This window comes from Sciurus carolinensis, chromosome 13, assembly GCF_902686445.1.
Source record: "Sciurus carolinensis chromosome 13, mSciCar1.2, whole genome shotgun sequence".
Lineage (NCBI taxonomy): Eukaryota > Metazoa > Chordata > Mammalia > Rodentia > Sciuridae > Sciurus > Sciurus carolinensis.
In genome coordinates, this window is record NC_062225.1 from 56,524,921 (window position 1) to 56,550,868 (window position 25,948).

The following is a 25,948-nucleotide window of genomic DNA, read 5'->3' on the forward strand; positions in this document are numbered from 1 at the left end:
GGTAAAAATACAATTCTAGAAACAGGATTAGCCACCAAGCATGAAATACAACCAGTTACCTCAAGCAGAGGACGAGTGAACCCAGGATATTGAGGAGACCCACAAAGAATCCCACAGAGAATGGACTGTGGTGTAAGCCCGATACCCTTGACCATGGAGGGAAAGAGAAGCTGAGCCTTGTGTGCAACTGAGGGGCCTCGCAGGCCCTTCAGCCTAGATGTCAATACTGCCATCCTTAACTATTCTGGAATAAATAATGGAAAAATGAAGAGGAAAAAAAATAAAAAGACTTTAAAGGATGTCAGCCAGAGCAGGCTTCTTGAAGAGTAAGGCTGAGCCAATCCAGGGCTCTAATTTAGACTCCAGGAATAAAGTGTTTTTTGTTTGTTTGTTTGTTGTTGTTTAATAACATGAACCAATAATGTATCCAGAAAAAACATGATCCCTACAGATGGAAGGGTAAGTCCAGGTTAAGACTTATTTAGCAACAATGTTTTGGAACCTTAATGTGGGAACTTGAGGCTCTGATGGTCAAGTTCAATGTGAACAGAAAATGGTGGCAGACTGACACCTGGTTTTCTAGCTCCCTGGAACTGCTGCTGTCTCCACAGAAAAGTCAGAGAGAGACAAAGGAACTGGGTAGGGAGCACGGAGCAAGAGATGGAAAACCAGAAGAGAATAATAGAAAGCACAGCAAATTATACAAGGCATGCACTTTTCTAAAAATGTCATGCAGCATTCACTCATTCAGTTGTTAAAATGAACCTATTAGTGACCACTGTTATCTTTATTTTTCAGGTGAAGAAACTGAAGCACAGAGAAGTTAAGTAGCTTGACCCAAATTACACAGCTAGAAAGAGCAGAGGTAGGATTTAAACCACCTTAACCATTTAAAGTCATTTTCTTACTATCACACTAAACTGTGTTTTAACAGTATTTTAGATGTCTAAGGAACTATAATTATACTAAAAAAAAAAAAAAAAAAAAAAAAACACATTTCCTGAGTATGTATTAAAGGCCAAGAATTGGCAAGAATTCCAGCAACTGGGGAGACTGAAGTGGGGGACTGTCAACTTTCAGAACAGCCTGGACAACTTAGGGAGACCCTGTTTCAAAATTAAAAATAAAATTAAAAAAGGGTTGGGGATCAAACATGCATGAGGACTCAGTTTTAGTCCCAGTACACACACAGAGCTGAGAACTTTATGGTGCTTCAAATGTTGATTAATAAAATCTGATTCCCAACTTGAAGATATTCATAGTTATCACGGCAATAAGTAGGAAAATTCAAAGTAAATCAACATTTAAAAAAAAAAAATCATAACAGCCTGCCCGGTACCAAATACCTGAAATTTCAATAACTCAGGAGGCCGAGTTGAGGATTACAAGTTGAAGGCCAGCCTTACTTAGTAACCTGGCAAGGCCCTAAGTAACTCATCAAGACCCTGTCTCAGAATAAAAAAGTAAGGAAAGGACTGAGGATGTAGCTTAGTGGTAGAGTGCCCCTGGGTTCAATTCCCAGTACCAAAAAAAAAAAAAAGAACTTAATAAATCACTTATTTCTGGCATTCCCCTATTTGGAATTGGTAGAGGAGCTGTTTTATCATTATAAAGTATGGCTAAGCCTACAAGCTTGATGTAATGGAACAAGAGGGTCACAAGGAAATGGCTGGACAGAGGGCATCTGTGTGTGAGCGTGCATCTGGCGGGGGCGGGGGGCTGTTACCATCATGACTTCGCTTCATTTTTCTAGATATTTAAAACGACATCACCAAGGACCGTGGCAAATACTGGGGACCGTTGGGGAGGCAGGAGCTTTGTGGATCCACTCATTTGGGAGCCTCTTTTGAAACCAGTTCATTTTAAGTTCACACATCATTTGCAAGCGAACAGTAGTTTGAACTTTTGGCCTGTGAGATATCCTGCCCATTGGTAAGTAAACATGTGTTGGGGACAAACAGTTTTTATACAGTTCTTCATTGTACAGTGATAAGATCTGGGGAAACTTTTTTTTTTCCCAGTTTAGATTTCTTTATTCAAATATCACACTCAGAAAATTCCCCATCCCACTTTGCCAAGACCGACATTTGCTCTCTCGTCTGGGAACTTCAATAATTTGACTTTTGCCTCCAGAATGTCTTAAAAAAAGAAATTTTGAATGCTATGTAGCCTCTTGATTTTTTTTTTCTCCCAGATTATACCAACAGTATAAACGGCTTATAAGGAAGATAAATGTACAGGAAGGACCCCCAGCCTGTCAATACCACACCCAACGCCTCAGCTGAGGCTTGAGAGGAACTGGAATTAAGTCACTGTCTCCCAACCTTGAAATGATCCTAAGAAATAGTCATTGTCACCCGCCCCCCCCCCACTTCTTTTTTTTTAATAGAGGAAACTGAGGTTCAAGGAGGTTCAGTAATTGGCAGAGTCAACCAGCACCAGACATGGAAGCCACACATGTATCTGGCTTTGAAGCAGCGGTCTCTCCCTCTTCCCAGAGCTGGGCTGCCATCTTTAAGACATTCTGACTCCCAAAACCTCCTAATGGTCTCCCTAAGGTGAAGGTTGCCCAGACCAGTTTTTGCAGATTGAAGGGTGGCCTGAGAAGGAACAATAGCTCCACGAAGTCCTGCCCTCAGAAGAAAGGTTTGGGAGTTGCGGTTGTTTCCTTCAAAAGTATGATCACTAGGATGAATAGTGGCTTGGGTATTTTCCCCCCTCTTTTGAAAAATGGCAAGTAAAACAATACTTGGCTATAGTGTTACCAACCTGGGGATGGGAGCCTTAACCCAGGGGATATTTGACTCTTCAGAGTATTTTACGTAACAATGCATCACTAAACCAAATGGCATTAGTGGGTAATCCCTTTTTGCCATGTCATGGAGTAACAAAGCCTCCCTGCTTTTCTCACACACAGGTAAGGACTGCCCAAGAGCAGAAGTGCATGTGCAGGGTTTGCTTGCAGACAAGCCTGACCTGGAGTTTGGGATCCTTATCTGTAGCCCTTGCTGCCTTTTTAGTTCAGAACTCAAGCATTACTTTCCATAAGAAAAGTAGCCCATGGGATTCCAGTGGTTCCAGAAAGGCAAAAGGAGAATTCCTGCAGACCTGAGAGATTTATGTCTGGAAGGGTGTCTGTGGTTGGGAGGGGACCTGGTCTGTGCCCCTAGCAGAGTGATAGTCATCCCTGGAAGGGGTACAGGAAAGTCTGAGTCAGCAAGTGGAGGGCTAAGCCCAAGCACTGTGGGCAGTGGCTCTGGGAGGCAGGCAGGGTGAAGGGCCTGGGCTGCCACAGCATTTAAGAAGCTTGTCGGCATCTCGGCCAGCCTGGGCCACACTGCCTGCTTGGTGGATCAGGATGCCGGACAGCCAGTCTTCCATGGGTTCTGCATGGCTTCCTCTGTTGTCTGAGGCCTCCTCAACCAAACCCTCACCTCTGTCCTCCATTTTATCTTTCACCAGGCCCTGACATAAAGTCTCCTCTGGGCTTTGTTCACATCTTTCCTGACAGGAGCACCCTCAAGCGTCCACCTGGCTTGTGGTGCTCTTGACAACTTGAGCCCTGCCTCTTACAGGAGGTCTTCCCTGACCACTACCCCCTCCCCCCAGGGGATGCTCCGAGTGTCTTCAAACCCACTGTCTCTGCCCCTGGACTGCAGAGGGGAGACAGGGTGGGGCTGAGCAGGCAGGGGCTGGGAAGGACAAAGTGTCCTGTTTTCTCGCTATCTCCAACATTACAATCTCAAAACTGTAGAGCTGCTCTCTTAGAAGACAACTGTAGAGCTGCTCTCTTGAACCCTGGTTCAAGGATGACTCCTGACTCATTGCTATATGAAGTTAAGGGGAAAATTCTCAACAGTTGGTGCATCCCCAAAAGGACCCTCTACAGGAGTGTGGTCCAGTGGTATAAAGCTGGATCCTCTGTGCTTCTCACCCACATAGAGGTCTGGGCCTCGCTCCCTCTATGAGAACAGAGTTCAGCTGCTTAGGGCTACAGCTGTACACTCAGTCCATTTTCAATTCTGATTTCTGGAGAAGCAACAAGCCAACCCTGAGGTATGGTCTAATGAGCTGCAATCTGGGCAGGACTGTTGTTGTGAGGGACCTGAAGTAGCTGGCTGATAAACCCTGTGAGCATTCTCAGCTCAAAAGCCCTAAGATCTTGCTGAGCCAGAGTGAAGGAGACCCTGTCAGGGGGAGGGGAAGCTCCTATAAATACAACCCATATGATCACAGTTTGCTTCTGAGAATGGGCTTTATGGGTGAAATCCAGATGTGTCCCCCTTCCCAGAAGCAAGATCTGCAGAAACCACACATAGTAGTGTGATCATATGATCACTCTAATGTTCAGGCAAAAGGCACAAGGAGCAAGGAATCTATCTTAAAACTACCATCAGAAATGAGTCAAGCTACTGTTTATTAGTTTCTGAATCATGCATGACATTGTACAGAGATAACACCTCAAACCTTCCTAGCAACCCTCCTAGGTAAACCAGAAAGACCCCAGGTGTGATAAGGCAGCAGTGCCTCATCGGGTCTCCTGGTCTGGGTTTTGTCCAGGTTGCCAAGCTTCCTCTCATGAGCCCTTGGCTACAGAGTTCTTCTAAGGCCATGGGAGGCGAAGGTTACAGAGATCAAGTTATGGTGGAACCCTGCCAGATGTGCAGGGGTGGTCTGTGGGAAAGAAGCAGTGATTCTGGCATTCCTTGAGTTTTGATGGAATGATGGCTTGAAATCTATGGACAATGTTTTCAAAATTGAGAGCTAGAATGGAAGATATTCTGACCAAAGAGAAATATAGCACAAAATATGCAAGCACACACACAGAGCCCCCTACAGATAGGAAGGTCCTAATGATCACCATCGTGAATTGACTGTTTCCTATGGGCCTGGTGCTACTGGGTGAGCATTTAGCCTATTTAATCCTCATTACAACTCTATAGGGTAGGTGAGAGCTTCCATCCAAGGCTCACACAGAAGGGTTTCAAAAATCTGTTCCATGTGGGACTCTAAATTGGTGTGACCACTATGGAAAGCAGTATGGAGATACCTCAGAAAACTTGGAATGGAACCACCATTTGACCCAGTTACTCCACTCTTAGGTTTACACCCAAAGGACATAAAAATCACCACACTACAGTGACACAAGTCACATCAATGTTTATAGCAGCTCAATTCACAATAGCTAAACTATGGAAACAACCTAGGTGCCCTTCAACAGATGAATGGATAAAGAAAATGTGGTACATATACACAATGGAATATTCCTCAGTCTTAAAGAAGAATGAAAATTATGGCATGTGTCAATAAATGGATTAAACTGAAGAATATTATGCTAAGTGAACTAAACCAATCCCAAAGAACCAAAGGCTGAATCTTTTCTCTGATATGCTGATGCTAATTCACAATGCGGGGTGGTGGGCAAAAGTATTTTGGACTAGACACAGGGGGATGAAGAGAGGGGAGGGGCCATGGGAGTGGGAATTATAGTAAAAAGAATCTGACATTATTACCCCATGTGCATATATGATCACATGACCTGCGTAACTCTACAACATGTACAGCCAGATGACTGAGAAGTTATATTCCATTTATGTATGATGTCAAAATGCATTCTATTGTCATGGATAACTAATTAGAACAAATAAAAAATGTATTTAAAAAAAGCTGAAAAAATCTGTACCATGATTTACAAGCAGCATGAAGGCATAAGCACCAAGGTTCTGAACTCACAGGCCACAGCCTTTGCTCTTGGGATGCTCCAAGATATCCTTTATTTCAAAGCAAAATTTCTAAAAACCCAAAGTGGTTTCTGCCATCTCCAGCAGGCATGGTCCATGTCACCACCTGCTGACGGTGGGTTGGACCATCTACGTGAACTTGGTACTCATTCCAAGTACATTAATACCAGATTTTAGGGAGCCTTGGTCAATGTCCTTTGAGTCCAGGGGTTTCTCTAAACTGAAACATATGCAGGACTGATGAAGTGCAAGGTCAAGGTTGCCCTCATACCACGTCTCACGTTTGTTCTTACCAGAAATGTTCTCCTTCTCCTAAGCCATCACCTGGAACCCTACAGTCCTCCAGGCTCAGCTGAAATGTCACCTCCCGTGCCCAGGTAGCCCCGACTCTGCAACGTTCTTGAAACTCCTCCAGTAGCCCAGCACCTGGTTCTGTCAAATCCTGGACTGCTTACTTCATTTTATACACATGCTTCTTAAAGATAAGGATCATAGCAGTTTGATCTCTTCCAAATTCCATCTGGCCCCGGGCAGTCACTTGCTGACTGATTTGAAGCCAACTCTCTTTAATAGTGGAGGGCTATGACACTATCAGGCAATCATTCTCAAGTGTGGTTACAAACACCTTGCACTAGAGAATGCAAATCCCTGGGAATGTGGCTCAGTGGTAGAGCATTTGCCTGGCATGCTTGAGGACCTGAGTTCGATCCCCAGCACTGCAAAATAAATAAATAAATAAATGAATAAATAATCCTAAAAAGGATGCTCCAAACCCTGAGCTCTATTGAATCAGTATCTCAATGGATATGACCCCTCATTTGCCATTCAACCACCTTCCTGGAATATCCTTTGAACACTAGTGTTCAAATCTATAAATGAAACCTTGACCTTTAGAAGTACCACTGATGGCAACTACCTCAACCCATACTTTCCTGTTTCCAGTACATGATGAATTCTTTGGCAAAGAGTTCTTTTCTCACAGCCCCAAACACTGGCAGGCTATAGAGGTGGAAGTCTGTGCAAGAAAACATGACATTCTATGACCTCAAAAAAGCACACACCTTAAAAGAGAAACTCTACCCATGGCTAATTAGAGTCATTCTTAATGAGGAAATTATGGGGAGGATTAAAATGCTCCATCCCCTTTTCTTGGCCTCCTGAGTTGGCCCTTCTAGAATTACAGAGCTCTGCATTAATCACTTCTTGCTCTTGTTAAGCTGTCTCCAAGCATCAACACATGATGGTTGCCTGGGCATTTTTCAACCTAGCCAATAAAAACTCCCAGGTTATCCTGAAAATTTCTGAGATGACTTGAGATGCAAGAAAAATACATGGTAGTCTTTAATGAATCATACAACTGGAGGCAAGCTGGGGGAAAGACTGGGGGTGAAGAGGTGACCTGACCACAATTGTAAGCAAGTCCTGCCAGCAAACTCATGCCCATTTTAGGAAAGGGATGGTAGTTTTCTCAGACAGAAGCTGGAACCTGGGGCTCATTCCATGAGTGAAGGCTGCCCTTCCCCTCCCCTCTCCAGAATGATCATTGACACTCAATTGGGCCTGGAAAACTCTCAGTTCCACTCTCAGTTCTTCATGAATCATGGGCCGTGGAGCAAGCCCTCTCATTTATTTGTGCTGATTTCCTTATCTGTCAATGAAAAATATCCTAGCACCCTGCCTGTCTCACAGGCACCGGGAGGATGAAGTGACAAAGGACCCTGTACAGTAGTTTAAAAGTTGCATGCATGCTATTTGCCAGGCACGGTGCTAATGGCCACACGAGCTATCACCCTTCTCATGGCAGTTCTTTGACGGAAGCATTGTTATTTCCATTTTGCAGAGGAGGAAATCAAGATTCATTGGTATTCTCAACATTTGCTGGAAATTAAAAGAGACAAACAAAACAGGAAGTCCCTGAAAATGACAGGACCTGTTCAACATGACATATGGTATTTCTAAGGAGCTGTAAGGCAGTTTGTCTAAGGTGAGGTTTTAAAAGAACCAAGTGTGGATTCTCTCTCATGCTAACTGCAATCCATTAACAGGGGCTGTGAGGTTTATATGACATGATCAGGATTCTACAGCCACGTGCTGAGAGAGAGACAATAATGGATTGGTGGCAAGACGAAAGCCATTAAATCAGCTAATTTTAATTCCAGAAATTATTCCTGATGCCTGCATTCAAACCAGATGTCACTACCATTGCTGTCACACAATGTATTTTTTGACACTTAACTGCTGACAAGTGGGTGTTTCCTACATATACACAGGAGAGGGGGTTTTTTAAAAAAATGTGTGTCTGTCCAGGCCCAGTGACACACACCTGTAATCCCAGCTACTTGGGAAGCTGAGGTAGGAGGATTGATGTTTGAGGTCAGTCTGAGAAGCTTAGCAAGACTGTCTCAAAATAGAAAATAAAAATGGCTGGGGATGTAGCTCAGTGCTTTCCTAGTATTGCAAGGCCCTAGGTTCATTTCCCAGTAACACACACACACACACACACACACACACACACACACACAGTTTCTGTCTTGTCTGCCTTTGGATCTTTAAAACTGGCTTGGGGAGAAAACCACTTGTATGTTTGTGCATACAAATTTAAATAGCCAGACAGGCTATACACGCTGGGAGCTGAGTGAGAAGAGGCATATGGAGACAGTACGGGGGTTTGGGTAAATGGCAGGGCTCCTAGAAGAGTCAGGATGTGGGAGAGGTGGGGAGAGATTAGGACTGCTAGGGAAGCTGGGCTGGGTCATTCTAGGCAAAGGGAGTAGGCAGGAATTCACATGCCAGAGTTTCCAGAATGTGGGAAGTGAGGCTGAAGGGAACACGCTGAGATCCAATGAAGGAGCAGGAAGGGGATGACATCCAACATTACAGGCCCTAAGTGATGCCCAAAGTAGGCAAGCTCTTAGTCTATTTGTAAAACATCCGCAAGTGATTCATTTCAAATAAAAATCTGAATGGCTGTCCCGCTGTAATCTGCTGCTCCTGTTACTCTCCAGAAGAGTGTGGCGCTTGTTACCTCACTCATAGGAAGTTGTTAAAAATACGGTGCCTTGCAGGTAATGAGTGCTATACAAGGGCCTGTGCAAGACACATGGCCAGAAAAGTTCCCACCAATCATAAAAGGAAACATCAACTATTTTCAGGGAGGAAAAATGTGCTCATTCCGTGGATGACAAAGATGACAAGGATCCTAAAGCTTGTGGCACAGGAAGACAGGAACTAACTTACAACACGCAGGACAAGGAGAACACACAGCGGACTGGAGGAGGAAGGGGGAAATTGTTGAAGTGGAGAATTCCTCTTTGTTGGGGCATAATTCCAATTTGCTGTGGGACAACACAGCAGCAACCCCAGATGTTAATTTCAGAGGTCCTAGGGGCAGTGGCTTTACATCTTCAGCATCAAATCTGAAGGATGCAACAGCTTTCCAGAACAAATAGACTGGGCAGAAGGGATAGCATTTTGGAACCCCCACAATTGGCGCATGGTTGGAACAGTCATGTGATTTTGATAAGTGTGTCTTCTGTCCTAGTCCTCTCCCTGCCAAATGCCACTGCCCTGAGGTATTCTGGGATGACAGGAAATGCTTAAGCCCAGCTCGGAAGCCAGAAAGCCCTCTGGAGACTCCTACTATGGGTTTAAAGGACACAGGCATTAGACAAGGAGGTTGTCTGTTATACTGTGAGAAAATGAGCTTGTTTTTCAGCAAGTCAGCTATAAATCTGGGTGTATCTGTATCTGTAAGGTTCTCATGTGCTGTCTTCTCCATGGCAAGGCGAATGTCTAGAATTTTATCCACATTCTTAGTTGATGAAGACAAATGAAGAAGATGGTAGTGAGAATGCTGCACCTCCAGGATGTGGGAACCTTAGGGAACAGTCAGCTCAGTCACCCCGTTTTTCCAAGTGAGAGCTTTGCATCACTCCCTGAGGGGAAGCAACGGAACCTTCTAATGGGCTTACAGAATCTTCTAGCCATGTTTTGCCAGTGGATTCTCCTCCAATGTCACAGAAAGGGTATTTAGAAGAAAGTACAGCGTGGGACACACTTATTCAGACACACAGCTTGGGAAAGGTGTCATTATCCGTGGAGCCTTCTATTACAAGTAAATCCCCCTAAACATCATTTCCTCCACTTCTATTTCTTTTTTCTATTTTTTTTTTTTTTTTTTAGGAGAGCTGCAGGAGCTTGATATTTTCTTGCAGTTTCCTTTTCCTGACTCTGTACAGGATGAGGTAGCTGTTTACTTTAAGGCTCAGGAGTCAGCCAGCATTGTATGAAAAGCTTTCCCACAAAAAAAAAAAAAAAAAAAAAAAATAGTCAGACAAGCCCCTTTCCATGATGTTTAAGCAATGAGTAGTACGCGAACAGGCTTGCTTGTGCGCTTGGCCCTGCTCCTGTCTCCTGTGGCAGGAGCCACTCACCCTGGCACTGGCGGACACGGGGAGGCCATTTTGGGGGAGAGGGAGTAAGGGCAGCATACCAACAGGATCTTCATTGGTCCCCTCCCCAAGCCGCTTTCGTGGCTCCCTCTGCTGTTCACCCATGCATGAAATGAAATTTCCAGCTTCCATACAATTCTCCAGAAAATGGGGAATAATCAAATTGTCAGAGGTGTGGAAGAGACTGCACTACATCTGTAAGGTTGCTAGCACAGTATCTGAGGGGCGCAATGCTGTGGGGAGCACCAGAGCAGAAACTACCTGAGTTTAGTCACAGATCTACCATTTGTTAGCTGTGGGACCTTGGAGGAGTCATTGTACATCTCAGGACACCCACCTCTTACAGTCATTGCAAAGATTGATCCATGTATTTTTGTATGGGCTTTTCTAGAGGACAGGCATGTAGTGGGTGCTATAAAACTGTCAGCTGCTGTTACTGGCTTGTTAAAAAATATAAACATTAGCTGCTGTGATGGTAGCAAGGAAAGCAGTTATTTTTAACCAGTGGCAGGAAGAGGAGGGTGGTACCGTGAGGGGTACATCCCCCACAAAGGATTTACCAGAATCTGCAAAGAACACATACGTGCACAGCTGAAAAGTTGATTTCATTTATAATTTTATAGATAAAAATGGAAAGATGCCCATGGTTTTCATAAAACTCGTTGCCAAATGAAACGTTTGCTATGTCTTCTTAGCTATAAAATAGGGCTTAGAAAAACACTGAGACACACCAAAGCCATGGTAACCCAGAGGATTTCTTTCCTAGTCAGAACTGCATGCTGAGTGAGGCTGGGCCTGGGCAGGGTTACGTCTTAAGAATTTGCAACGATCAAGAGCAGGGCTCTCAGCCAGGCTGAAGGTGAACCCCTAATCTACAGCCCCATCTTGTTTTAGGAAAAGCCAAGGGCCTAGGCTTCAACCTTCCAGCTACACAGAACATGTGACCAGTGGCCATGCTTCCTGTCCTTAAGATAGCCCTCACTGCCAAAGACAACAGGAAAATCAAAACTTTGGTGGTAACATAATGATAGGCAGACATTATTCTCAAGCTCAGCTTTTATTAAAGTTAGGATTTTTTTTTTGAGGGCATGTCATCCATTAGAATGTTAATGTCTGATATAGTTTGAATACTTTCATGTTCTCATTCTCTTTTTCCCTTTTTGTAAGCTATACCCACAGAAGAACATAAAAACAAAACATGCATATTTTAATGAATAATCAAAGAAACTCCCTTTTAGCCATGACCTTCATTGACAAATACGTGCCTGCTGGTCCCTGAAAGCCCCTTCCAACCTCTCTGACTACATCTTTCCCTCTCTGTCCCCATCTGGGGTAATCACCTGGTCATCACTGTGTTGATTTCTTTATAGCTTTATCACCTATGTATTTAAGTCTAAATGATACAGGTTTAGCTCTGTCTGTCTGGGGACTTTCTCCCCATAAATCATGCTGCATGTATCTTTCTAGGACTTGCTTCTTTCGTTCTACCATTTGTCTGTGTGTCCCCCACTTTAAATCACCAGTTTTTATGATTTAGGACTCTGTTCTTAAGGGATTGCTCTTTCTCCTTTAAAAGTCACCTTAGAAAACATCCCTCAAACATTCTCTATAAAATATCATGATATATGGCATTATTTTCTTGCAAATTATCTGTCACATTTAGGGAGACTGCAATCTGTTTCCCGCCTTTTCAATCCAAATATTATTTCCTTACATCAAAGTGATATTTCTGGTAAATTTAAAGATCAAAGAAACGTGGTCAAACCTTTCAGATACCATCTTCCAAAAAGATCACTTTTTTTCCAAGAACTATATCTTATTCTTTTTGCAGTCTTTCTCTCTCATGAAGTCTAAATGTCCCTTTTGATGGAGTTTGGTTTTTTAAGTTTCACATTAACCTGTGAGTAATTTGCATAGGTTTTCACATAGCTCTTTAACTTTGCATTCTCCCCTGCCTAAATGCCTATCTGTTTGGATCAAATGGGATTCTGACTCCCATTATCATCTCCCAAAAGGGAGTAAGGGGCATCTGAATATCTGCATTTTATGCTAAACTTAGTGTCTTCAAGTTTCAGGAATTAACACTTAGTTCAAGGAGCTCAATAGAATCCATCCTTCCTGGGACTTTTAGATGCACAGGAACCAGTTTTCACACTGGATGCATCTACCCATCATTTCAAGTGTCTAGAATGTTCCAGTTTATTCTGTCTATGGCATCCACAAAGTATTGACTTCCAGAGAGCACCTGTGCCCACTATGGTCTAGGGCACAGATGCTCTCTGGTTCCTATGGTAATGGGCTCATCCTTCCCCTAAGAAAGTGGTTTTAAAGCAGCACAGACCAACACAAGGCCAGGGGCTGGAGAGAAAGATCTGAGTCACCTGAACATCCATATCTATCTCTACCAGGGGTTGCTCCTTTCCATGTGACATGACCCCTCTGAACCAATCTCCTTGATCTGATGGGCTCTCACCTTGTGCTTCTGAGGGATAGGTAGGACCCAAGGTCCCACGGCAGAGTTCTTCCTATGTGAGAGAAGAGGGTCTCTGAAGGAACAGCATGATGGTCCTTGGTTTTCTCCACCTCACAGAAGTATGCCTACCATCCAAGTCCACTCATCTCTCTTCTTTGACTTTCTAAAATAATTTCTGCACTGCTCATTTTTATTCAGAATCACATTTTATTCTCTGATCCATCTGGGCTAGCCTTACCTCCTTGGGTCGACCAGAAGTTCTATAGACAAGGCTTGTGTCTCTTTCTGTCTCTGGAATATCTGGTACTTAACTGAGATGCACCAGGAATACATAATGATACTGACTGATACACACTGAAGCAGAACTCTTCCTCCCGGTGGAGGTACCTGTTCCAGGAGTCTTGCCTCTCCTCCTCTATTCTTTAATCATTTAAATTTTTTTAAAATATGGAACACTTCACAAATTTGCATGTCATCCTTGTGCAGGGACCATGCTGATCTTCTCTGTTATCATTCCAATTTTATTATATGTGCTACCAAAGAGCACATCCTGCTCTGTTCTCAACATGTCAGGTTTCAGCTATTCTGCCTAACACCTTGGCCACCCCATCCAGCAATCCAAATGATCTTGCCAAACCAGGGAGTTTTCTAGTGAATTCCTTTGCAAATGTATCACAGTAGGAGTCGAATTTAGTAAGGTGAACAATTCACACCAAAGACAAATTTTTATTTTCAAGTTTTCTTCCATTGGATCCTATTTGAATTTCCTTATGAAGTTTAACTCCAGTTTACATATATCAAAAATATTTCCCAGGTCTCTAATACACTCCCCAAAGAAATTTTTAAAAATTGGGTGAATTAGATTGTGGAAGTCATTTAACATTAATAGTAATGTGTCTTACTTGGTTGTTGCTAATCTATTTTATCAGAACACTTGTGCTCAGGTTGCTAGGGAACTAAGCTCATTAGACTGTGGAAGTATTTCAACATTAATAGCTATGTGTTGGTTGTTGGTGTGTTTTTAGTGTTAACATTGGTGAATCTAAAAAGTCTTCATAAGTTAAAGCTTGATAAAGGAGGCTGGATTTAAGTTATTACTTGAAAAACAAAAAGCTACAAATTGGCATGGGTCGGATAAATGGTAAAAGAAATGAGAACAAAGATCATTTTTCCAACTCTCTTCATATTGTACCTTCTAGTTCCTTCTGGAGGACCAGGGAATGCCCAAATCCAGCCACAGAGCCACAGGCTCAGCTCTAAAAGCCCGAGCCAGGTAATGAGCTTAGTTCCTTAGCAACATGCAAGTGAGTGTCCCTGATAAAATGGATTACAAACTGCTGATAAATCTGGAGTGAATGTGATATTGGCTCAAAAGAAGTTAATTTGTACCTCCTGTCACACTAGGGGGCCCAACTGAGAACATTCTTTTTGCTTCTGATCCATCCTGACATTCTCTCTGAAAAGTCATGACAAAAATAAAATGCAATGGAGTCAAAAGTAGATATTTCGCTGGGTGTGGTGGCACACACCTGTAATCCCAGCAGCTCAGGAGGCTGAGACAAGAGGCACATGAGTTCAAAACCAGGTTCAGCAACTTAGTGAGGCCCTGAGCAACTCAGTGAGACCCTGTCTCTAAATAAAATACAAAATAGGGCTGGGGATGTGACTCAGTAGTCAAGTGCCCCTGAGTTCAATCCCCAGTACCTGTCCCCAAAAGTAGATGTCACAACTTCCTATATTGTCTCTGTAAAAAAAAAAAAAAAAAAAAATAATAATAATAATAATAATGTCCTTCTAAAAGGAAACAGAGGACTTGGTTTTTCATTCTTTTGCTTTCCCTGTACAACCTGGATTGCCTAAAATCCCAGTCCTAAAGAGATATCCCAGGTATACTGGGCAACACTGCCTACGTAGCCTGGTCACACTACTGTAAATCAACTGCCATTTTACTTATGTCTTGGGATTTGGGTTTGTGTTCATCAGTTCTTAGAAGCCTAATATTTTCTGGGCATTCAAACAAAATGAAGTTTCTGGAAGCCAGAAACTGGGTTTGAATCCAGGCTCTGCCACTTCCAATTGCATGACTTCCCTTTGGATAATAGTCATATCTCATAGGGTTGATGGGGAGATTCAGTGAGCTAATACATATAAAATGCTTGAAATTGAACCTGACACACAAGGAGTACTGTATACATTTTTGTTTATGTTGTTATTATTGAGTCAAAGATAGCCCTGAAATAGAAGAAAATGACTAGCTCACCTAGATGACCTTCTGCCCTTCCAGGTGTATGAACAGCCTCTAAAGAAAACTACCAGGGGGCAGTTTTGTCCACAGTATTCTTAACTGGAACCAGTAGCCATCTCCCCCCACACCAAAGAACCAGTCCCAAAGCATGACCTCCCTTAGTGACAGGAAGGAGACAGATTCCTACAAGAATTCACTGGAATCTCATGAATCAACCAGCCATTCAGAGGAGCCATGACTGGTAACTGACTTGTGCTAGTCCTAGTTCAAGCTGTAAGTTGAGCAGTCAGAAGGACAAGCTACCTAGGGACACACAGCCAAAGACGTGACCTTCACGCTAACCAGTTACAGTTCTAAATTTATTAATAGATTTTATAATTAAGAAACAAAATGGTGTAACAAAGCATTTGTCTTCCAGCTGGGTACAACTTCTTCTGGGACGGGCTGGCTCTCAGTCATTTCTTACTTCCTGTCCCCCTCACCAAGCACTTGTGAGGTGACTAGATAGGCTAAGGGGTTAAAGACAATGTGGACAAAGAAAACCACAGCAAAGTTCTTACTCCACCCTGCGGTCTATCTGCATAAAGGATACTGAAACTGTTACTGGATAAGACAGATGCTAAGAGATTTTGTGACCACCATGTCAAAGAAACTGTGCTGTGCTTTAAGGAGACAACTTGAATACCTCCTGGTAGATCTTCTGAGGCTGGCTTGTCAGTCATTGAAACTGTTTGACAGCTGGGAGTGGTGGGCACACCTGTATTTCCAGCTACTCTGGAAGCTGAGGCAGGAAGGTTTCAAAATTCTAGGCTTGCCTGGGCAACTTAGTGAGAGACTGTCTCAAAAAAAAAAAAAAATAAGGGCTGAAGGTGTAGCTCAGTGGTAGATGAATTTGCTTAGCAGCTGTGTGGTCCTGCGTTCAATCCTTAGTATTGTGAAGAAAACAAAAAAATAAGAGAGGCTGGGGTTGTGGCTCAGTGGTAGAGCACTTGCCTAGCACGTGTGAGGCACTGGGTTCGAACCTCAGCACCACATAAAAATAAATAAGTAAAATTAAGGTATTGTGTTCACAAACAACTAAAAAAAAAAAAGAAAGAAAGAAAGAAATAGTGTTGAGTTTGCAACCTGATGTAGAAGGACAACCTTGCAATCACAAAGGCTTTGATCAAGGTAGGAGCATTTACTGAATTGAGCTTTGAAAAAGGAACACTACACAGAAGCACAGCTCGCTGATGTCATCATTGTCTTCATCTCATCAGCAGCAGCTAACACTGGCCTGGTCTCCTGTGGCTCCCCCTGGGTTGCCTGTTCACAGGTCTTTAGCATCAGATTCGGCGGGGGATCTTATAAATCCCATAGTCTGAACTCTCAGCGGTCCTCCTCCCATCTCTGAGTGTGAAGGAGGAAATCAATGCCCAGAGAAATGTCTCAGAGCGCCTCCATGGCAGAAGCTGAGCTAGACCAGAGACTGCTGGCTTATGGTGCCTTCTTCGCCATCTCCCATGTCCTCTGCAGATCGATAGGGCACGCGTGAACTCCCAGGCTGAATGGGCTGTACCCACCCCCTGGCAAGGTTTCCAGTGAGAGCAGGAAAGGCCAGCAGTGTTATCTGCAGTATCGGAGACCACTGGAACAAAAAGTTCAGGTTCCACAAGGAAGCCCACTCCAGCCGAGTGACTTCAATAGATGAGGTAGAAGCTTCTCCACAAAAGGCCATGTGACTTTCCCTGTGGAAAACATCTGACCACGGCCTAAAAATAGACATGCTAAATCCTGAAACCCAATAGATGGCGGGTGTTGGGAAGAGATTGGGAGGTCTGACGTCAGTCATGAGGAAATTGGCTTTGTTTGGTGAACGGGTTAGATAACTTGGACCTCTGGTTTTAGATTTCAAGATGAAACTTTTTATTCAGATTGGATCATTATGTACCCATTGAACAGTGAGCAAATGACACCTGAGGAGGGAGCAGGGCACTTACTGCAACTGGCAGCCACCTAAGTTCTCGTTTTTAATCTGTCCAGGGCTACACGGTCAGAATTTTCTAGAGTACTGAACAGAGTTCTATGCTCTCCTCACAGCAGGCGAGCCTTTCCAGATGCAGTGCCTTCGAAGCCTTCCGTGCTGCCCCGATACTTCTGGGTTCCTGAAACCGCCCTTCTCTCTGCTTTTCATCTTTCCCTTTAATCCCAGCTCCACAGAGCTGGCAGGTGTGCTAAGTCAGCACTTCCTCTATGCCTTCAAGGAGTCCTCTTCCCAAGTAGGTCCACACTCCTCGCCTGACACTGTCACAACACCACCACCAAGTCAGAGTAGTCTTTCTCACCACTTCCCAACGTGAGCCTCCTGTTCCAGCACATTCTGGCATTAGGGATCCATTCCTGCAGACTCCTCCTTCTCTGAATCTTCTGTGCCCTTCTCCTCCCCCACCAGCCACAGGGGACAGAGCGCATGTCTCGTCGACTCTGCCCCACAGTGGCCCTTCTCTCCCTCAGGAGGCGAAGGTGAGGATTACTGATACGAATCCTGGCTCTCCCACTACCTCTGTGTCATCCTGACTGACTGTGACTGAGCCTCCAGAGTCTCAGTTTCCTCATCTGTCCAGAGAATGGGAAACAACACCTACACCTAAAGGGACTTACAAAAGACTTACGAAATCAGCTCCATTTGCACAAGTCTTGACACTTAATAGGTGCTTGAAAGTTAACTGTCCTTCCTCTTAATCACATACAGCCTTTATTCCAAGTCACCGTTTGCTATATCTTATGTCATTTCTCCTTGAACATGAATTCCTGTCCCAGTCATCTCCCAATGGCACCTAAAAATGTTCTGGCACAGAGCAGATTCCATGATCAATGGAATGGTGTTTTATCCCAGTCACATTCTCTCTACCATAGGCTTCTCCAGCTGTCAGAGTGAGCCAACCACTTCAACACAAGCTTTACCTATCGGCAGGTGCTTCTGTTAGTGATCCAATCAAATAAAAGACAGCACTCGTGCAGAACATGAGAAAGTTCTTCTCTATCCAGCTTTCAGGAATGTGCCCATTTTAATGAAAACCTTCAGGAAATGATACCACATACATAATCAGATTGTATATTGGTAGGTAAAAACATCATCAGACCCTCACTAGCAGGGCACAGTGGCACACACCTATAATCCCAGCAGCTGGGGAGGCTGAGGCAGGAGCATTGTGAGTTCAAAGCCAGCCTTGGCAACTCAGCGAGTCCCTAAGCAACTTAGTGAGATCCTGTCTCAAAAAATAAAAAGGGCTGGGGATGTAGCTCAGTGGTTAAGTTCCCCTGGGTTCAATTCCCAGTACCCCCCAAAAAATGACCCAGGCCAGTTCACAGCTGTGGCCGTTTTCAAGCTTTTTTTCAAGGTGAAATCCTTCCTTTAAGTGTTCTCTTTCTTGGAACACTAACACGGGAAGCAGGGGGAGGTGGGGCTCTCTGCCGGATGGAGGAAGAAGCGTGTGGAATCCTGCTCGGGCGTATATAGGACGTGTGTGTCCACATACATGCTCACAAACACACGTGTACACACACACACACACACACACACACACACACGGCAACTGAGGCACTTCACAAAACCCAATTTGAAAACCAGCAGCTCTAGAAGACAAAGCCAGAAGTTGAGGAGGCTGAGCCAAAGCACAGGGTCAGACTCCTGGGCCCAGGCCCACTTTCTCCTGCCTTCTCTCTTGAATATTCACAGAATGGAAATATTTCCAGAAACAAGGCTGACTCCGCTACTCTCACCAGCTTAAGGGGCATTAATTGGTTTTTTCATTCCAATCTCATTTGAGCCCAGGGAAAACTAAGCCTTCACCTCAGACCCTTTCTCTGTGTCACAGTAAGTGGGACTTGCAAGAGGGATTTGGGGTGGGAATATGTGAGTTGGAGAACTTGGACAAGAGGGAAGAGGCTGGAGGCAGGAAAATAGTGTGAACAACAAAGGCTGCTGGGAAGCCTTAATCCCAATCTGGATTCTGTTATAAACAAGTTATGAGACCTCACTGGCCCTGTTTTCTCCTCTATAAAAAAGGAAGAACCACTGATCATTAAGGAAATTGAGACACCACCTCACACCTGTCATGATGGCTACTGCCAAAAAGAAAAGCAAATTACAACAAAAACCCAGAAAGTAACACATGTTGGCAAGGTAGTGGACAAATTGGAATCATTATACTCTGTTGGTAGGGATGCAAAATGGTACAGACACCTTGGAAAACAGGACTATGGTATGATCCAGGAGTCCCACTTCAAGGGATGCGGCCAAAAGAACTGGAAGCAGGATCTCAAAGGGATACATAGACACCCATTCCATAGCAGCATTATTTGTAATACCTAAAATAAAACCCAAGCATCTGTCCGCAGATGAAAGGATGTACAAGATGTGGTCTAAACAAAGAATGGAATATTATTTGGCCTTTAAAAGGGAAATTTTAAATGAAAAAAAAAAAAAAAAGGGAAATTTTGACAACCAAGTCACAACAGGGATCAATCTTAAAGACACTAGGCTAAGCGAAATAAGCCAGTCACAAAAAGATGATTACTGTATCGTTCCACTTAAATGAAGCACTTAGTCTTGGCAGAGGCAGGAGGGAGCCAGTGAGGATGAGGAGTTCTTGTTTAATGAACATGGAGTTTCGGCAAAGGGGCCTGGAGGTGGTGGGTACATGACATGCAGAATACACTTTATCCTACTGTGAGTGAGTTAATACTCAAGAGGGTAAATATTAGGTGTGTTGTACCACAATAAAAAAAATTGGAAGTAGAAAAGGGAGTGCCCATACCTTGCAGGGACATTCCTAGCTAGATGGGAGATGACTGATAGACGCGAAGGCATTTTTAAAAAGCAGCTGTCCTATTCGAATGCAAGGTTCCTCTAAGTGAAGTGACCAGAGGCAGCAACATCTAGATAAAGAGCCAGCAAGCCTCCTTGTCTGCACCAAGCCAGGACGGCAGTACTCAGACTCCACAGGCTGCGGGATGAATCCCACTGTGCTCTCGGAGCCCGTCAGGGCCTGCTGCTCCTGAGGCCTACTTGGTTGTGAAAATCTGTGGTGTTTCTCGGAGGGGCCGGAGCTCTCCTGGCCTGTCCACAGCTCCCATGGCAATCCCCCATCACACTCCCATCCCTCAGTCCCCGCCAGGGCACTGAGATGTCCCAGACTCTGGTCATAGGCCCTCTCATCAAAGCTGTGCTCTGCTGCCTGCATTTGCAGGCCCAGGCCTTCAAGGACACGTGTTAGCTGGCTGACTGAGACAAACGACCTGGGTGTCCAGGCCACCATCGGGCACAAATGGTCTTCGGCAGCCATGAGGCAGAGTTTCCAGAAGTCTGACTCACTGGGGTAACTGGTTCTGCCAATGGGAAACTGGTAACAGCCACAAGGGCTCATTTCACTGAACTCTGTTAAAAACTACTGACGCCACCTCTGTTTGAGATCGTTTATTGGCAAGCACACGGATGGCCGGGTGGCTGCCTGATCTGCACACTGTCCCAGGCCCTGCACATCTCAATCCATTGTCCCAGGCTCACACTGAATCGGGTCCAAACCCCTCCCACTCTTAAGAAGTGCTGCTGCCCCAACAGACGGTGTGGTCAGTAGGAAAGTGGCCCTGCTTCCTCGGCTCTTTCAGATCTATCTGCCATAGCCAGCTCTTTAAAAAAAAAAAAAAAATCTACCAACAGCCTTTTTTTTTTTTTTTTTGCTGTTCAGTGTGAAGAATCCAAATAAACACAGGAGTTCCTTGAAACTACAATTTCTCTCCTATGTTGTCAGCAATCCTCCGCAGTTCTCCTCCTGCTCATGGGGGTCATTAAATCGCATTTGAAAAATGTCTCCAGTTGATTTTAAGGATTTTCCGTGCTGTGCTTCCTCCAGGCCTGGCCAAGGGAGATCCTGTAGGAGTCCAACCCTGTTTCCTTCCCAGCAAAACTCTCCAGGATTTGGCCTCCCAAGCCTGGCAGGAAATGCCAGAGGGTGGGGGATGGTCTGACTGTACAGAGCTCACAAGTTTTACAGAGGACAAATCATGGGTGGAATTATTCAAGACAGGTTTTGTGGGATCCAGTTGGAGGGGATGGTTTCGCAGTGGGGATCATAAAATACAAACACACAGAATCTAAAAATGCCTGGGAATTTTATTTCCTGTAACTACAAAAACAAAAACAAAACAAGTCTACCTCTCGGTGGCTTTCCTATCCCTAATAGTCACTGGGTGAATGGGAACTTGGGGAAGGCAATTCCTGAATTGCCTTCGTTTATCTGGCTGAATCTGACCTTGACCAAGCCCATGACTTTCAGAGTCTAGCAGGGCGCCTCAGCCCAACAAGAGGGCTTCCTATAGTACTTGTCTTCTTGCTACCAGTCAGCATCTGATCTTAGAGAGGCAGGAATTTCTTTCCTTATTTTCTAAATACCCTTGCTTTCTTCCTCTCCCTTCCTTACATCATTTCCTTGGAGGAAGAAGAAGGATACAGGAGAGGTGAGTTCCAGCACTGGAAATCAAGTGCACCTGAGATCCAGGGATCATAACTAGGTTTTACCAGTCATCTCTTGGCCTCGCCCTCTTCCAAATGTTACCCATGCTTTAAGGCCCAGGTTAGGATCTACCTCTGCCTGGAAGCTTTCTTTGCTGCCTTCTGTAGAACTTTAAATGACTCTACATGGCTCCCCTGGCAGAGCGGCCATATGGTAGAATATCACTCTTAACTGTCCAGCAGGGACTTAGCCATGCAATCTCTGTGAATGTAGGGGTAAGAAGTTTTAGCTTTGTAGCCTCAGAACCTAGCACTGGGCCTAGCACATAGTAGCTACTCAATAAATACTTGTATATTCATTAAGCTAATTAAAGCTCATAGCTATTTTCTTTAGCAAGAAAACAGTTGTGTGAGAGAGAAAGGAAAAAAGTGAAACACTCCTGACACTGGTTTAATGTTATCTATTTAAAAGTCATCTGGCAACTTGCAATATGAAAATTTTAGATTTCTCATCCAGATCAACAGATACAATTGTTTATGACTATGTCACTTTGAGCAAGCATAATGCCTTTACAAAATAAGAACGATGTCCAGGGTTTTTGAGTTGTGAGAAGGAAGACCTGGGATGAATGAGGCTACTCCATTTTGGTTGACTTTGGTTTATCCCTTTTTCTGTACTTTTTGTGGTTTTGTTTTTCTCTCCTATGGCACCAGGGATTGAACCAGGGGCTCTGTACCACTGAGCCACATCACCAGGCCTTTTCATTTTTAATTTTGTGACAGGGTCTCACTAAGTTGCTGAGGCTGGCTTTGAACTTGTGATCCTCCTGCCTCAGACTCCCAAGTTGCTGGGATTACAAGTGTGTGCCACCACACCTGGCCTTATGTTTTGACAGTTAAATAGAGTCTTGTAGATTTCTCTCCTTGTAACTCAGGTTACTCTAGCACCCCAAAGAGCACCCAGCACATTGGTAACTTAGTCAAACACATTGGTTTGAATTCGATGGAAAATGTGCTTCTAGAACCCATGGAGAATGACCAAAGCACCTCAGTCAAGAGCTGGAAGACTTAGTACTGGAAAGCCCAAATTACTCTTCCTTTATAACCTGTCGTTCAGTGAGCTGTGGTAACCAGACTTGACGACACTGTGTGATCGGTGTCCACTGGTTTGTTCAATCACCACAGTCGCCATATCAGATCCAGGACCCTCACTTGACCACTTCCAAGTCCTCGCAGGCAGCTGACACGTAGCATGCAGCCTAAAGCTCCATGTAAGTTCTCAAAGCAAAGTTTCAAAAGAACTATTTCTTCCTCCACACTGAAAACTAAGGTTCACCTAAAAATAATTAAACTCAACATTCTGGCTGCTGTGGGTGACATCATTAAACAGTCAAGGAAGGAGTCTAAGTAGGATTGCAACCAGGGCTTTTTTTCTGGAATCATGCATTAGAGACTTAGTCAAAACTAGGTTGATTGTGGCTGAGAAATTATCCCTACCTCCAAGAAAAATGAAACCCAAGCAAGACAGAACTCTGGCCACCAAACTTAGCTCCCCTTCCCACCCAGGCCTGCTCAAATCCTCCCACCTTTCAAAACTTGGTGTGAAGCTCTTTGCTCCACTAAATCCCAAACAGCTCCTCTTGGTTCCCTTGATTTGAAAATCCCCCTACCCTGGACACAACTGTTCAGGCACTTGGCTGTGGTGGTTTGTATAATCTCCCATTCCTTATTCGTGAGCCTTTCCACATGAGGATTTTCTTCCTTTTTGCTGATAAACCCACACCAGCACCTGCCTTCATTGGCAAACCATGACTATAGCTGGGCACAGTGGCACACACCTATAATCCCAGCAGCTCGGGAGGCTGAGGCAGGAGGATCGCAAGTTCAAAGCCAGCCTCAGCAATTTAGTGAGGCCCTAAGCCTAAGCAAGACCCTGTCTCAAAATAAAAAACAAAAAGGGCCAGAGATGTGTCTCAGTGGTTAAGAACCCCTGGGTTCCATCCCTAGTACCAAAAATGAAACAAAATAAAATAAATTCGTGACTAATGGTCACTGTAGGAAATATCACTGGTTTTAAAAGTTAGACTGGGGTCTATGAAATGATTCTTCATAAGGTTCTTCATTAGTACATCAAGGTTTATCAGTGGGGTTAAATTATGACTCACTTTTTAAAAGTTAGATGAATACACATGTGTTATGTAAAGCAAGGTGTCCTACTGAGGTGCAATGCATGGGAGAGGGGACCAAGCTGCTCCTGTAACTGTGGCTGCCTGGCATTAACCTGAAGAGCCAGTAAACCTCTGAGCTAGTTTCTTCTTTCCCAATCCTCACCCTCCCATCACCCAGACCCTAAAATCCGGTTTTGATTACTCTTCTGCTACAGATGATGGTGTCATTCATTCATGGGGTCATTCAATACCATTTTGTGTTTGAAACCTGGTCTTGATCTTCAGTAATGCAGGGAGGAAACACTGCAGGCACTGAAGCTGTCCATTCCTCTCCCTCCTCAATCACCATGGTGACCTTCCACTGTGGCTTCCCAAGATGCACCACACACAGGGCTTCAGAGTCCTCACAAGTGGATGGACTCCTTCCAGGATGCTGGACCTTTTGGCAGTGTGTTCAAAGAAAGGATGCCCATGTGTCTCCCTGTCAAGGCAGTGACATTAGGCAGGTGGGAGATGCATCTGCAGGGGCAGGAGAAGTGGTGAGTTCCCTCACAGAAGGGACACTGCACTGGCTCAGGCAGAAGAAAGGAGCAAGGTCCCACTGGAGGGAGGTCCCAGAGGCCAAAGGAGACACCAGGTCTCATGCTGCCAATGTGGAAAGTCTCTGGCCAAAAGACTTTTACTTTGGTGGGCATGGTGGTGCAGACCTGTAACCCTAGCTCCTTGGGAGGCTGAGGCAGGAGGATCACAAGTTCAAGTCCAGTTTGGGCAACTTAGTGAGACCCTGTCTCAAAATAAAATGCAAAGAGTTGGAGGTGTAGCTCAGTGGCAGAGCACCCCTGGGTTCTATCTCCAGTATAGCACCCCCCCCAAAAAAAAAGACTTTATTTTTTCAAGTCTGATTCTGATAGTGAGCACCTGCCAGGTGTAAGATCCTGCGATCAGTACTGTGAAAGATAAAGATATATATACAGGAGACCATACGTTTCTCATAAATGTAGAATTAAGCTCTAGTGGAGAAAAGAAAAGTTTGCCTCCATCATTGAAGCTCTACTACCATCTTGGACTCTGGTTTGTACATACACATGCGCTCACACTGACCCGTAACTGTTGGGTATCCCGTAACACAGAGCAAAAACAAGGGTGGCCGCTTAGTTCTGAAAAGGGGTAGATACTAATTCAACAGGGTCTCTAAGGGAAAAATAAAGTGTATATATATATATATATATAAGCATATGTATATATATGCTTATCCTTGGAGGATAAGCAGAATGAGATTTTTCAGAAGATATTTCTTATTCTTCTAAGGGATCTGAGGGGTAGATCAGAATTTCTCAGTGTGGATTAGGGGTGTGTGCATCTGTGTGCGTATGTGCGTGATGGGATTTGGGATCAAGTCAGTTGGGAAATAGTAGATTAAACAAAGGTAATCTTTTTCTTTTTTCACTGAAGATCTTCTCAGGGACTCCCGTAAGTAAATGTGTACGGAGACTCTGCAAGAGAGGTTGAGATTGCAGAGTCCCAATCTATGGGCCACAGAGTCCTTCATGCTGATGGTTTCTCAAGTGATTGGGGTTCTGAGAAACAGCCTTTGGGAAACATTGAACCAAAGAGACTGTGAAATCCCTGAGGTCAGGGATCGGGCCTTGTTTACCACTGTGTCTCTAGCACCTAGCACAGCACTAGATACATGGGAAAGATTCAGTTAAACAGAATAAGTATTTGATTTGAATGAGTAATTGTTGAATTCTAAGTGGGAAGACTGGCAGTTGCAACAGCAGGCGGTGAGAGGATACCAAGGAGCCAGAACCCTCCCGTGTTGCCAGCCTTCACTGGGCTCCACACTGGCACGAAGGAGTTTGGGATTTGGTTATCTTTGCCTTCTAAAGAAACCAAACATTGCGAATCCATAGAAGACTTTAACCTATCCCTCTCCCCCAAAAAAAGAATAATAAAATAGGAGCTTCATGAAGAACGTGTGGGTTCCTTCTCTTTGCTAAGAGAAAGTACCAAATCAAAGATCGGACTCTGCAATGTAGTGAGACTGTCTTTTGTTTCTCCACTGCCACCTTCTGGTTCCCAGGCACCTACAGAGTAAATCTGAAAATGCCACCTAATGTCTCTATTTCACTGTGGAATTTTAAGCAATTGTTTACATCGTTTACCTCCTATGACATTACATAAGTTACTCTTTTTCTTCTGACCGGAAAGCAAAACAGAAGTTAAGTGATTTGATGAGTGACAGAAAGTCAAGAGCAGAGCAAGGCTACACCACGCTTGTTGGTTTTTCCAATGAGCAAATATTGGGTTTAGCCATGGGCTTCGTCCAGCTACCTCTGCAAGGAGTTCTAGCACTCTCATCCCTTCATAAGCACAA

At 44.2% G+C, this 25,948-nt stretch overlaps 1 protein-coding gene and 1 non-coding gene across 3 annotated transcripts in view; both read right to left on the reverse strand.

The window, feature by feature from the left end:
- Prkce (protein kinase C epsilon) overlaps nt 1-25,948 on the reverse strand; it is a 466,464-nt gene that overhangs the window by 123,515 nt on the left and 317,001 nt on the right. The window lies entirely within an intron of this gene.
- LOC124963777 (U6 spliceosomal RNA) lies at nt 13,107-13,212 on the reverse strand. Its single transcript, XR_007104814.1, has one exon. It is a non-coding gene; the product is annotated as a U6 spliceosomal RNA (small nuclear RNA).